General features: G+C 35.7%; 1 protein-coding gene across 3 annotated transcripts in view; it reads right to left on the bottom strand.

Moving 5' to 3' along the window:
- Nucleotides 1–16,057, bottom strand: part of LOC109062748 (phosphatase and actin regulator 3-like) — a 60,678-nt gene that overhangs the window by 12,814 nt on the left and 31,807 nt on the right. The gene's annotated exons all lie outside the window — the stretch shown is intronic.

The raw sequence follows: 16,057 nt of genomic DNA, 5'->3' as shown, positions 1-16,057 counted from the left end.
ATGCTTGTACTGAACGTTTTGTTTCTGCCTTGAAGGTAGAAATTGTGCCTTGAATTGCATGTTGTACTGTACAGAACCACAATTCATTTTTCAGCAGCTAAAAGAGAGACTCCCCTACATTGCCACCAGATACAAAAAAACACATCCAGCCACTATTGACTGGGCACTGTTGCCTAGCAACTGCAGCTGCCATTGAAAGCTGTGGAGAGGGTAATGAGCCCAGTGTGCACCGAGCTGGAGTATGAGCCATGAGTCGTGATGTGGGCTATAAATTGTTGCTTCTATAAATAGCAACTGACTGGATTTCTACATTGGGTGTTTTCTGGAAGAAGGAACTATTTCAGGCTACATATTCCCCTGCACTGTGCACTACAGCATGACATTCATGTGATGGCAGTCTATTTATATTTATCTCAGAATGATTTTCTTTTTTTCACAAGGCACTGCAGGTTTCAGTATTGAACACATGGCATTCTTAAAATACTATCACTAAAATCACTGGGAGCTAAACAAGACATTTGTTTTCAGTCTCTTTTACATATAATTATTAAATGATTCAATAATAAATAAATAAATAAATAAAAGATTACTGTACAGTCTGCTGATCACCAGAGTGACCAGCACCTGACATCAAGCTGCTTGGCAAATAAATAAATGTGCATTAAATATTTCTAAGAGTTATAATTATTTTATTATGCAAGTAGAAGGCATGGAGTGATACGAGAGATGTGAGACTAGCGTTTGTAACAGTTACTCCAGAGAACTGTATTATACAGTCCTTTCTGATCAAAAGGCATCCCTGAAGACAAGATAACTCTTTAATAATCTACTCATGAGTTCTAACAATGATTATATCACGTAATAGTTCAAAATGCTTGAATAATAAATTTCTTTCTCTTCCTTATACAAAGCTTGATGTGTGAAGCATGATGACTTGGTAAACTCTCTAAATAAAGTTTTTTTTTTTTTTTTTTAAAGGCAACCTTAACAACCTTAACAAACATTAAGGTATCATTTCCATTGCACAAAAAGAGGAAAAAGCATATTTGGACTCATTTTACAGGACTACTAAATGACTATTTTCACCAAAAAATGAAAATTTGCTGAAAAGTTGCTCTCCCTCAGGCCGTCGAAGATTAGGTTTTTATTCTTAATGGTAACAGATTTGGAGAAATGTGTCATTCTATCACTTGCTCACCAGCGGATCCTCTGCAGTGAATGGGTGCCGTCAGAATGAGAGCCCAAACAGCTGATAAAAACATCACAATAATCCACAAGTAATCAGCAACACTCCAGTCCATCAGTAAACATCTTGAGCCAATCGATCATTATGACGTTTTAACTTCAAACCATTGCTTTCCGCTAAAATATGAGTCCTCTAACCATGATGTTGCTTTTTCGCCAGTGAAAAAGTATCTAATTAGGAAAGAAATATGCACAATTCAAGCACTCGTTATAAGGAGATGGATCTTCACAAGAGGAAGCATTATTATTCCCATTCTCCATTGAGATCCATATCTTCTCCAAATCCTGGATGGCCTGAGGGTGAGTACTTTTTCAGCCAATTTTCATTTATGAAAATTTCAACTATTCATTTCATTTCAACTATTCCTTTAAAAAGTTCTTTACATTAATGAAAAGAATGCTTCCTTTATGAAAGGTTCTTTGGGGAAACCAAAATGGTTCTTCTTTGTCAACACTGCAAAACACCCTTTTTATTTTTAGGAGTGTATACAGTGCATTCAATTTTATTGTTGTTTTAACACGGACACTGTGAACTGCTGTAAAGAAACAATGCCACATTGCAAAAATTTGGGTGACCCATCTTTCAATCACTCGCTTTTTCCCAGCTCTGTTCTATTTTCATAACTATCGTATCAACAGAACGGAGTGCTGACAATCAAAGCTGGAAATCTAAGTGTGAATCTGGCTGTGGTTTAGTGGAGCATCTGTGAGTGGGCGTCTTGTTATTCTAGCACTGAGCCGTCGCCACAAAACGAACATGCAGTTCTGCACGTTAAACAGCCAGCTGTCATATTCTCCCCATCTCTGCTCTCGTGAACGCTGTGGACAGACTGAGGACTGCGAGTGTGGCCTTGCATAATTCATCAGCTCGCCAGTCTATATTTAGCCACAGCACGAGTCCTTTGGGCATCACTGTTTGAGAAGGACTACTGATAGTAAGGCCATCACATGAGGGGCTCGAGGATCTGCCATCGAGACAGGTCACAATGCAGAACGTAAGACTGTAACAGCAAGCCAAGGTTGATGGGGAACAGTAGGTCACTATGACAGGACAGGATTGGAAAGCGGCAGCATGGCGGGCTGTGAGGGAGCCGAATGCAATCTCTTTCCTCCTTGAGGTAGCAACAGTGACGCAGAGGATTGATCGGGAGTCCTGCGGTATTTCAGAGCGAATGACAATGCAGCAGGCTAAAAATAGCATTAGAGAGGGATCCCCCTTCCAGGCCAACCCACTGCAGTCAGGCACAATTCAAATGCTGATGTGCCCAAAACAGTGTTACACAAGAGCAAGAACAAAGAGAAGTTACACTACAAAGAATGAGAAGATCATGTCGACTGATTCAAACTACCAGGGGTGTGTTTTCTGTACAACGACGTAGCTCGCTGATTAACCACAATAGTACGATGCATTGTGTTGAAACAAACTAGCTAGTTACCACTGTTTCCCGAACACGGTCGCATCTCCGTCGTTTGAACCACATTAGTTCAACAACATAGGGCCATTGTTAATGACATCACACGCGTGTGGTGTAGGAATAACTTCTGCTATTTTACAGATTAGACATATCTAAGATGGTGTTGTATTGAACATGGCACCTGATGACTAATTTATGATTTTTTTGTTCCCTGTCACTTTGCTTTATTTGATGTTTGATTCACCGTGGGTTCCCTCTTACGTGAATGTTCGTTTGAACTATGGTTTCGGGAAACACCGAATCGTTGGACTATGTTGGTAATGACCGAACTTGCGACAATAGTTAGCTAACGATCCTTTTGGGAAATGCACCCCAGACCGAGGTATATTTCCTGACTGGGCTACAGCAAAATCTGTTACATAATATAAGAACAAAACGTATAGTAATACTCCTAGCTTTAATAATAGACCATTTATACACTATTTAAGCAGTAATGCAAGTGTCAGAATGTCTAGCCACCATGCTGGATACACAGATCAAATTAAGTAACAAAGCACATTAGTTCTCAATGTGTTTTTCATGATGCCATAGATTACGGGGTCACAGTATCACTGCACCAATGCAAACACATAAATCAACATTTAAAAATACCAGAAGTGCACTTATTTTAGCATCATGATATACTATTTCAGTTTTTGTTGAATTTTTGAGTTTTTTAGATTTTTTTTCTGTTGCCTTTTAATTTTAGAATTTTTGTTAAAGATTTAGTCTTTTTTTGTGTGTTTGTCTATTAGTTTGAGTTGTGTTTGGTAAGAAAGTTTGTTTGTTTACTATTTAAACTTATTAAGTTGGCTTGAGAAAGCCAACTTACTGATCTACTATTTAAACTTATTATTATTATTATTCTTCTGAGACTAAATTTCTGACTGCTACTCCTCCTAGAGCTTTAACTCTACAGACTCCAAACTCAGCCCAGCTCTTCAGACTGATCTGACTCGAGTTGCTATATCTTTTTAGACTGATTGGACTTACGGTTTTTCATAAAAATGAAGATTAAAAATCATAAAAAATCCCTTAGACTTACATTGAAAAGCCTCTGCTCATCTGAACATTCCGTAAAACTCCAACTGTCAAAAATTCAAATCTAAACACACTGAAGCCCATTACACTCAATCAGAGATGCCTTCTATGTACTATTACTACCCTTTCAAACTCATTCAGACGTATCATCTATCTATCTATCTATCTATCTATCTATCTATCTATCTATCTATCTATCATCTGACTATTTCTATATCTATCTATCTATCTATCTATCTATCTATCTATCTATCTATCTATCTATCTATCTATCTATCTATCTATCATCTGACTGTCTTCTATCTATCTATCTATCTATCTATTATCTCTGACTGTTTCTATCTATCTATCTATCTATCTATCTATCATCTATCTACTGCTATCTATCTATCTATCATCTGACTGTTTCTATCTATCATCTATCTATCTATCTATCTATCTATCTATCTATCTATCTATCTATCTATCTATCTATATCTATCGTCTGACTATTCTATCTATCTATCTATCTATCTATCTATCTATCTATCTATCTATCTGACAATTCTATCTATCGTACCTGACTCATTTTCTATCTATATCTATTATCTATCTATCTATCTATCTATCTATCTATCTAACTATGCTAATAATGTTATAAAACATGCTAGTAACTTGTTAATCATGCTAGCGACATGCTAGTCACATGCTAATCATGCTAGAAACATGCTAGCGACATGCTAGTCACTCGCTAATCATGCTAGCGACATGCTAGTAACTTGCTAATCATGCTAGAAACCTGCTAGCGACATGCTAGTAACTTGCTAATCATGCTAGAGACATGCTAGTAACTTGCTAATCATGCTAGAAACATGCTAGTGACATGCTAGTCATTTGCTAATCATGCTGGAAACATGCTAGTAACTTGCTAATCATGCTAGCAATATGTTAGTCACTTGCTATCATTAGCGCTTATCGTGCTAGAAAACATGCTAGTAACTAATTTGCTAATCATGCTGTCATGACATCCTGCTAGAAACTAGCTTATCATGCTAGCAATATGCTAGCGAATCACTTGTTTTATTAAACTTCTGCTAAACTGCTTTTCAAACTTTCTTAAAACTTTTCAACACTTTCTAAATTTTTCAAACTTTTCTGTTGCTAGCGACATGCTAGTCACTTTCTCAAGCCAACTTAAAGTTTGTCTTGACTAAAAACTTTTTTATCCAGTTATTATTATTATTCTTCTGAGACTAAAATTTCTGACTGCTACTCCTCCTAGAGCTTTAACTCTACAGACTCCAAACTCCTGCCCAGCTCTTCAGACTGATGCTGACTCTAGTTGCTATATCTTTTTTAGACTGATTGGACTTTACGGTTTTCATAAAAAAAATGTAGCGAGATTAAAAATCATAATGCTAGTGACATCCCATAGACATTACATTGAAAAGCCTCTGCTCATCTGAACATTCCGTAAACTCCAACTGTCAAAAATTCAAATCTAAACACACTGAAGCCCATTACACTCAATCAGACGTGCCTTCTATGTACTATTACTAACCCTTTCAAACTCATTCAGACTCATCTATCTATCTATCTATCTATCTATCTATCTATCTATCTATCTATCTCATCTATCTATCTGCTATCATCTGACTAATTTTGTTGAGTCATTTTTATTACTTTTTAAAATTTCTGCCTAGTTTCCTATCTATCTATCTATCTATCTATCTATCTATCTATCTATCTATCTATCTATCTATCTATCTATCTATCTGACTGTTTCTATCTATCTATCTATTATCTGACTGTTTTCTATCTATCTATCTATCTATCTATCTATCTATCTATCTATCTATCTGACTGCTATCTATCTATCATCCTGACTGTTTCTATCTATCTATCTATCTATCTATCTATCTATCTATCTATCTATCTATCTATATATCTATCGTCTGACTATTTCTATCTATCTATCTATCTATCTATCTATCTATCTATCATCTGACAATTTCTATCTATCTATCTATCTATCTATCCTAGCAACATGCTAATAATGTTAGAAACATGCTAGTAACTTGTTAATCATGCTAGCGACATGCTAGTCACATGCTAATCATGCTCGAGAAACATGCTAGCGACATGCTAGTCACTCGCTAATCATGCTAGCGACATGCTAGTAACCTTGCTAATCATGCTAGAAACCTGCTAGCGACATGCTAGTAACTTGCTTATCATGCTAGTGACATGCTAGTAACTTGCTAATCATGCTAGAGACATGCTAGTCACTTCCTAATCATGCTAGAAACATGCTAGTGACATGCTAGTCATTTGATTATGATGATGGAAAGATGGTAGTAAATTGTTAATCATGCTAGCAAAATGCTAGTAATTAGCTTATCGTGCTAGAAACATGCTAGTAACTTTGCTAATCATGCTAATGACATCCTAGTAACTAGCTTATCATGCTAGCAATATGCTAATCACTTGTTTTATTAAACTTCTTAAACTTTTCAAACTTTCTAAACTTTTCAAACTTTCTAAATTTTTCAAACTTTCTGTTCAGTCTTTCTCAAGCCAACTTAAAGTTTGTCTTGACAAACTTTTTTATCTAGTTATTATTATTATTATTATTATTATTATTATTAATATTATTATTATTATTATTTTAGTTATTTTAGTACTTCAACCTGATTTTACTGTAACTACTTGTAAAATAAGTTCATAATATCTCATTTTATTTTTTAATGGTTTTAGTCATCCCATTATAACCCTGACTCAACTGCATGCGCATGTGGATATATGCTGATATTATGCTGATATTTGTCTTCTGTATTAATCAGTCATTTTAATAATCACTGATGCCATGAAACCAGGTGGTATAATAGCGCACCATTAACGGAAGCAGGCAAACAGCAGTGACTTTCATTATCAAGTCAGCTATAATCTTTAATAATATTGACACATTTGCCTAGCACTAATTTTCCTGCTTACCATACTGACTAAAATACACATGGCAAAGCATTGCAGGGCCTGATTCCACTGGACTGAAGGATTTCAGTGAACAAGACTGAAATTTGTGCTGAAATACTGATGAATACTGGTGAATACCCTAACATTTCCTAACACCATGCTATTGTCTTATAGTTAGAAGCATTTTGGACACATTAAATAAAACCCAGTACCTCAAACACAGAGAGCTGCACACACACTTGACTGAATTCATGCTGCATTGTGTGTTTTCTGTTTACTACATGAGGCAGGAGTTCTTGTGCTTCATCAGAAACCTTCTTGTCACAAACAGAGCAGGAAGATACAACTGGACACATGATATTGTACCATCCTGTTAACTTGTTATCTGTAAATTACCTTTCTATAAAAATTTTAAATTAGAAAAAACAAAAAATGGTTTAACATTGCATTATATGTTATATATTATTTTTATTTATTTATTTATTGTTTATTTATTTATTTTTTTTGCTCAAATGCATGGATTTGGGAAGTAAAAATTATAAATTAATTATAAATTACTTTGAATCAACATATAATTACAGTTTAAATCTAAATCATTCTCAACACGAAAATACATATACTTTCACTGTAAATTATTTTTTAAATGATTTTGTTTTGAAAGCACGAATATGAGCTACCTTATTATTTGCTGTGAAAAACAATAAAAGAACATGACCAGAAGTCCCTGCATGACTCTTCACAAATGACTAGTTTTTGTTAGCAGTCACAGTGGGTTATGCATACATGTACTGACAATAATTTATGGACAGACTGCTTATCATCAGCTCTGATTCATCACACTGCTTTCTATTTTACCTCCTGTATACTTATGATAGTTAACACTGTAAATGGTGGTTTTACTGTAAATTTAACATTGTGCTGGGATATTTTGATGGCTCTGTTTATCAAGCTGTATAATTTAATCTGCTCTGTTTGGAGCAGATGGTACCAACGTACTTCCATCATAACCAAAGATTGATTGACAGTTCTTTATTTTTCCACCAGCTAGATGGAAATATAGGTCAATATATAAACTGCCTTTTGGTACAGTATCAAAGCATACTCAAAGAAATGAAAATGGAAACTGAGATCTCTCTACTCTTTCACATACATCATTGAGAGAGCAAAAGTTTTGCACGTCTCCAAATTCAGAGATTACAATATGAACAACAGTTTTCTTCAAATTCTTTCAAGACTAAATGATTAATACTTCAATGAAACATGATTAAGATCCCATTAAGTCTTCTGAGCTATTAACCAACAGCCTCACAGCAACAAAAGCTTCCTCTTGGTACCCAGAACAAATTAGTCAGAGCAGCATGTTTGGCTTCTGCTGAAAACGAGGGCATCAGATTTCTGTTGACCAGTCATTCTTGTGTGAGAGATGATTTCCCAGCACTGAACAAAGGAGACGATGTGTATGGTACACACGGCTCCCCTGCGGTCATTGCGACGGGGGGAGCCAGCACCTGTGTTTACCCAGTGCGCTCACAGAGCTCCGGTTACACGGCCGGCCGGTCCGCTCTGGATCCTCTGCTGTGGGCTTTCTGCTTCTCACAGTCTGACTCACTGCTGAGCGCATGGGTCATGAGAGCTGTTCACATGCTTTCATTACGCACTCATTTCTTGAGTTTCTTCCTGTAACACCCTAAGAGTAATTCAATACCATCATAAAGTTCCCTTCATATCTGGTCATCCAAGCATCTCCTTTTATTTCTGTATGAAAAACACTGATCCAGTGTCCAGACCCGCAGCCAACCCAGGGAACCCCAGTGTAAAACAACAACAAAAAATAGATTTTGTTTGTAACACTTTAAAAAAAAAAACTATTACATTAATACATTGTATAATGATTAAGATAAAATTAGTGAATAATCGAAAAAATGATACATCTCTAATTGTTTCATTCAATTTTGCCACAGACTCCCGGTGGATCCAGGATGCTTATTATTTTTATCTATTTCTTATTATATGTTCACTATTACTAATGTTCATACTCAAAGTTAAAGTGTTACACTTAAAGGCTGGAATACATCAGACAACAATTAAAATTTGAACAGATTAAAAAAACAAAACAAAACAAAAAAACTCTAATTTGTTATAGATATATGTATTAGATAGTAATGTAATATATTTTATTAAATATTAATTAATATATATTTATTATATTTAACTGTATACACACACACACACACACACACACACACAAATATATATATTAGTGCTGTCAAACGATTAATCGTGATTAATTGCATCCAAAAGTTTTTGTTTACATAATATATACTGTATGTGTGTACTGTGTTTATGTATTACAAACTCATACAGTATATATTTTGAAAATATTTGCATGCATATATATTTATATAATTTATATTGTATATATAAATATTTTTTCTTAATTATATACATGCGTGTGTGAGTATTTATATATACATAATAAATATACACAGTACACACACTTATAGTACATAAACAAAATCTTTTATTTTGGATGTGATTAAGGGTTTAATCATGGTTTAAAACTGCATTTCGTACATGTGCAATGACAATAAAGTTGAATCGAATCGAATCGTATCATTTGACAGCATTAAATCCACTATAATTCTAAAAATAATGCTGTTTTGTGTCACGGAATTTAGTTTTGAGAGCATTTTAGGCAAGAATGTACTTTGAAAATTTGCTTCAACGTTTTCGGAGTTGTGAGCTCCACAACATCAACAGAAGAAGAGAGCGCTTGACCTCGGTCAGATATTCAGGAATTTACCGCTGCCTCTGACCACACTATAGGGGTTAAACATGAGATATAATATGTTTTGGGTAAATCCAACGAGCAGTCTTTGGTATCATTAATTTATTATTTGTGACCCTGGAGCACAAAACCAGTCTTAAGTCGCTGGGGTATATTTGTAGAAATAGCCAACAAAAACTAACATTGTATGGGTCAAAATTAGCAATTTTTCTTTTATGCCAAAAATCATGAGGATATTAAGGAAAGATCATGTTCCATGAAGATATTTTGTAAATATCCTACCAGAAATATATATAAAACTTAATTTTTGATTAGTAATATGCATTGCTTAGAATTTATTTGGACAACTTCAAAGGTGACTTTCTCAGTATTTTTTTTTTTTTGCACCCTCAGATTCCAGATTTTCAAATAGCTGTATCTCAGCCAAATATTGTTCGATCCAAATAATACATCAATGGAAAGCTTATTTATTCAGCTTTCAGAGGATATATAAATCTCAATTTCGAGAGTTTTGGCAAAATCTCATCATGTTTATGTAACTTCAATGCTGTATATCAGAGCACTGCCTTTGTACTTTTGACTGAATTGCCTAGCAACTTTTATGATGGCTGTTGTTGTTTATCAAATATTATTATTCAATAAATCATATTTTATATAAATTAAATGGCAAAAAAGAGACTGTTTTACGAGTCGGCAGTAAAGATTTTTCAATTGAAAAATACTAAAGGGCAGTTTTGAACAAGGAAGTTATTCTTTTCTTTCAAAACCAGCTTGTACACAGCCAACAAATGTACCGAGCAGCGCTGTCATCAGGAATCACCCTCAACAGATGAAAGGATAGTACCAGTCTAGCGGACATTCAAACTTATGTTTTATTGTGAATATGAGATTGATCTGAAGAATGAATGCTGGATCAGATGCAAGTAATCATGATCGCTCAGTCAATCTCTCTCTTATAATATTCTACTATACATAATATACCGCTTTTAACACAGTAATGCTAAGTAACTTTTAATGAATCAATTCATCATTCCTTCGTTACTAGTTCTAATGTGACGTTTCTGAATTAGTAATGGAAGCTTGGGCTCAGCTGTTCAACTGTCAAACGTTAGATTTGAATCCGTGGTGGAAGGAAGTATTTACACAGTCATGCCATCAAACTGTTGTATTAACACAATATCACACTCGTAGCGGTGAGATATGGCTGTATATCGACATGCTATGTTTACCTACGGCCGAAACACAGCGGAATCACAGCCGTGTAGATATACAGCCATATCTCACATCTACGAGTGTATTGCTCATATAAAACATTTTCCCAAACACAAAAACTTTTATAGAAATTAATTAATTAATAAATAACATGAACTATTTTTTTTATTTTTTACAAATTAATATAACCACAAACAAAAGCTGAATTAGTTATAATATGAAAATACAAGTTTCGCTTAAGACAAAAGTAAAAACATTTTGTTAGCCGATGTTTAGTTAACTACCTCTAAATAAAGGCAGCTTTGAAAGGCAAAATGTCTTCAAATGTTAACTCAAATCATAGAGTTTGTTGTAACATCCACTCAGAACACTCTTGCATTGTGGCTGTGAGTTTTTCACACGCTATCACTTCATTTAAGTCATAAAGTCCAGTTGTTGGGCAGTTACTGTATTGTGGAACGTGACCACTCTAGACATTATATCACACTCAAAACCAACATCATGTGAAGCCCGAAGCATGTGCTGATTGAGTACAGTGACGAAGTTCAGGGGTTCTGACACACACACATACACACACATCAATATGAAATCCTAACACCCTGTGACATGATCTGACCTAGGATCCATTTCTCTTAACCACTCAGTAGAGTTCATCCTCACAATTGTGTCCGCGATCGATTTGCGAGCACTCGGTTGTGTAAGCGGAGGCCTTACATAAGCTGTTTGTGTGCGGCCCGTCTCAGACTCCCATCCGAGAGAGGCTCAGAGGAGACTGGACTCCAGAGGGGTTCCCTGTATACTTACACCTGTAACAACATGACACAACGTAACCCTTCAGCAGAACCACGTCTATATAGGCAACATTTCAGTTCTGAACACCCAGATTCCAACAACAGATGGCCAACAATGGACTAAAGATTATAAACGACATGTGACCAAATGTAGCTGATCACAGTTTCCCAGAACGTCTTCTGATCTCAGATTTTGTTTCTAAAAGCCTTAGTGCTTCGAACCTAAAAAAGAGCAGCATCCTTCTTATTACTGACAAATTTGTCACAGAAGTGTGAAATACTGTGTGTGTTTACATAGAAAATGTGTGGCATCCTCCGAAACCTGTCACACGGTAACAAGCATCAAGAGAGAATGTCAGAGGAAGGTAAGACCTCTGCCGAACTCATCATCACTCCATATGTAATTAGTACATGCTAATTACACACCACTGAGGTTCAGTAGACTAGGGTAGCTTAAAGACATTAAACTGCCAAGAATTTTATTTGAAAACATTTATTTGACATGTTCACAACATTACTCTGATGTGTCAACTAATGTAGTTTGGGGCAGCACTACCTATTTTACTCGAAGTTGCTTGCTTGCTCTAGAACAAACCCCTAACCACAGACTCACGCTGGTTGTACTACAGACCTTGTTTAGGAAATGTGTGCTCATACTAGGGCTGCAACAAATGATTATTTCTATAATTGATTAGTCCAACAATGACTAGTCAAGTCACCCATAGCGCATTTAACAATACATATCAAAGCAGCTTTACAGTATTAAACAGGAGAATAGTGTGTAGTAATGCAAAAGGACAATAGTTAACACTAAGTTTGCAATTAAAATCCGTTCATCATTGATTTAGTGATGTCATCATCCAGTTCAGTTTAGTTCAAATAGTATCTGTGCAATCAAGTTGACGAAATCACTGAAAATCAAGGGTCACCGACTAAGCAAGCCAAAATGATTCATCGACTAATCGTCAGTTATTTCACAGATTAATCAGTAGGCTTGATTGATTATTCAGATTTTGCAATTCGTTAAAATATTGCATATAGCAGGAAATAAAGTGACACTGATATGGAGACAGATTAGTCTCAAATATAATTCACGCAAAAAACACGATTCACACATGCGTAAACAATTTCACATGCATGAAACCTAATTCACGTACACACAAAAAAAATTCACGTGCGTGAAAAAAAAATATATTCACAAAAAGCAATTCACATGCGCAAAATAAGATTATATATTCATAAAATACATTTCACAAATGCAAAACACAATTCGTAGATATACAACTGTGCACAAAAACCTTTGTTTAAAAGTGAAAAAAAATGTTTAAAATGTACGAGTGTCTGAATGTACAAATCGTCATTTACTACGAATGATCACTTTACGAATGATCACGAACGTCATTTATGATATGATTGGTTGAATGGTAAGCTCGCATCTGATTGGCTAAGGAGTACGACAGACCCACGTGGGAAGAGAGCTCTGCCAGGAAAGTCTCAAAAACACACACACACACAAATCCGAGTGGATTCGTAGTAAATGACGATTTGTACATTCAGACACTCGTACATTTTAAACATTCAAAGGTTTTTGTGCACCAGTTGTATATCTACGAATTGTGTTTTGCATTTGTGAAATGTATTTTATGAATATATAATTTTATTTTGCGCATGTGAATTGCTTTTTTGTGAATATATATATTTTTTTTTCATGCACGTGAATTTTTTTTGTGTGTACGTGGATTAGGTTTCATGCATGTGAAATTGTTTACGAATGTGTGAATCGTGTTTTTTGCGTGAATTATATTTGAGACTAATCTGTCTCCATAAACTGACACCGTTTTTTTGTTTTTGTTTTTTTATATCGTAAAGCTGCTTGCTTTAAAGAAATCTATTGCAGAAAGTGTTACATAAATAACACACTCTACTGGTCAAACTGTGTTATTGCAGGCCCTGACATTACGTCATATGAGATCAAACGTTCACTACTCACTGCTGTGTGTCACGTTTATGTTCTGTGTTTCTGTTCTCCCTGCCTTGTCCTAGTTTTCCATTTGTTGCTTGATTATTTAATTAGTTTCCACCTGTGTTCATGGTCATTTGGTTTAAATAGCCCTGCCTTTCCTAAGTTTCTTTGTCCTGTGTATGTCATTAAAAGTGGTTGATTTCTACATTTCTCCCAAGTGGATTCATTAAAAGACTCTGTGTGTTGTATATCTGTCTCCTGCGATCTCCTTTGAACTCCTTCTCCTGGCAGCCCTGTGACAGAAGACAGGACCAATTACAGAAGAAAATGATGGCTGAGGACAAGTTATGTGCGTTGAGGCAGAGTGGTCCAGCACACCTCACGCCAGGAACCCCCACATACCTCGTCAACGGCTCCGACCACCTAACCAGACCGAGGCATCCCCATTCTCCTGGGCTTCACGATAGTCCTCAGCCCAGAAATGTGATACAATGGGCAAAATAATTCCACAGATGTAGGAGAGACTTTGTTGACTTAAGTCACTAAAGCTCATCACACACAACATTTCAAAGTATCATCTTTATCCAGTTCCTGCACTATTTCTCTTCAGAAATTAAATGACAAAAATGTATCACTTACTTGTATCTTTATATTCCTTTAAAGTAGAGTTTTGTGAATATCTGAACCCCCTGACACATATTTGGCCATTTCTTGTTTGACTGCAAAACAACACCTAGCATCTGTGCTGCCACCTTGTGGAACAACTAAGCAGTGCAAAACAATTCAGTGTGCATGTGTGACTTGAGCATACAGAGAAAGCTTGGTAAGAAAAATCAGTCCAGCAGTAAAGGAAGCAGTTGCCTAGTAAGTGTCCATTAGACAGTGGCCGGTTAGCAGTCTTTGCTCTGTTCCTCCTACTCCCGCAACACTCCAGTTATTTACAGCCATTGGGATTACACACAACATTCTCATTAATATTTTATTAGCTCACTTATAATTACAGCTGAGGAGGATGAATACACTGGAACCAAGAGGACACTGGCAGAAATTGCTGTTTATTATGCAGTCTCTGAGGAGGCATAACCAAATGACTTGAACAACTTAAGCAAGAAACATAAATGAAAAAGGAGCCCATCTCATGAGGATGCCTGAAGGTGGTCTCAAAAAAAAAAAAAAAAAAAAAAAAAAAAAAAAACACACATTCAAAGCGAGAATAAAAATACCACACAGAATAAGAAGGGTTGCAAAGACTGTGTTGATTGTTTGGGTTTTTTTTTCTCTAAATGAAATGGCTTTCAAACGGTAAGCAGATGTCCTGTTTTGCATGGGAGGGCCCTGTATTTCCCAGGAAACAGAGGACATCTGGCTACCCTAAAAGCTAGCTTAAAGTTTTCTGGAGAGCCAGACAAAAAGAGATTATGCTCTATGCAAATCTGTGACGTCCTTAAATATCTAAACCTTTTACCTTTTGAAACACCTGCCCCACTGTCTGTTTTTTTCAACTGATTCATCTGAACAAATAATTTTATAGATAATTTTTCACGGCACAAAAATATCCATATTCTCATTAAAAATCTGTAAGGATCACAGTTGAAGAATTGCAGACATTAGTTGGTTTTGGGTTCAGAAAATCTCCAAAACATCAGACGACACCTACATAACCACAACTTGTTTGGGAGGGTTACAATAAAAAAGCTTTAGCTATCATTAAATAACATGCAACTTATGCACCTACAGTTTACCAAACATTACTGGAACTTTTAGTGGAACTCTTTAGTGAAATTAGGCCAAAATAGCTTTTTGGAGACACACAACTAGGAATGGATTTGGCACAGCCTAAAGGTCCCTGTGAAGTATACTGATGGATGTGTGGCGTATTTTTCATTCAAAGGCCCACGGACAGATTGTTAGGAGACATGATATCATAAATTACCAGTACACGTTAACACAGCTGACTGACTTTCAGGAAGCCTTGGCTATAGTTGAATCTTCTAGCAGAACAATGATGCAAAGACCACCTCAAAATCACACAAACTCAAAATGAACACAAAAATGCCTAGAGAATCAAGGTTTCGCCAATCTTGTCCAGTCTGCTAAATCAAATCCACAGAAAACAAAGGGTGGCAATACTAGTGTGTGATCATTTGCTTGGGTTTCACAGAAACAGAAATGTTATAGCTCCCCCTACTGGTTGACATGCAGTTAATATGTGCTGTAGGTACTGTACACACTTGCACTGCATGGTCATTAAACTGATGGCTACAAAAATATTTAAACAAAACCCTGACAACCTATGACAGATGCAACACAAACCGGAAATCACCAATATCTCATAGTGCAACATAACATTTTTTCAATGATATCCATGAATGCCCAAGGGTTAGTTAATAACGACCAATTTTTCATTTTTAAGGCAAAGCATTCTTTAACAAAATATTCCTTAACCCTAATATTACATACACTTTCCAAAGCTAAATTATCCACACAATACAGTCCTAAAAAGTTTGTTTTCTCATTTCGTTTTCAATGCACGAGTCATTCAGATATAATAATGCACTGACAGGATAGGAAAATAAACTCATGAACATTTAAATGGGACAAAAAATTCCCA

The sequence above is a fragment of the Cyprinus carpio genome, chromosome B11 (genome assembly GCF_018340385.1).
Source record: "Cyprinus carpio isolate SPL01 chromosome B11, ASM1834038v1, whole genome shotgun sequence".
Classification (NCBI taxonomy): Eukaryota; Metazoa; Chordata; class Actinopteri; order Cypriniformes; family Cyprinidae; genus Cyprinus; species Cyprinus carpio.
This window is presented reverse-complemented; position numbering and strand designations above follow the sequence as displayed.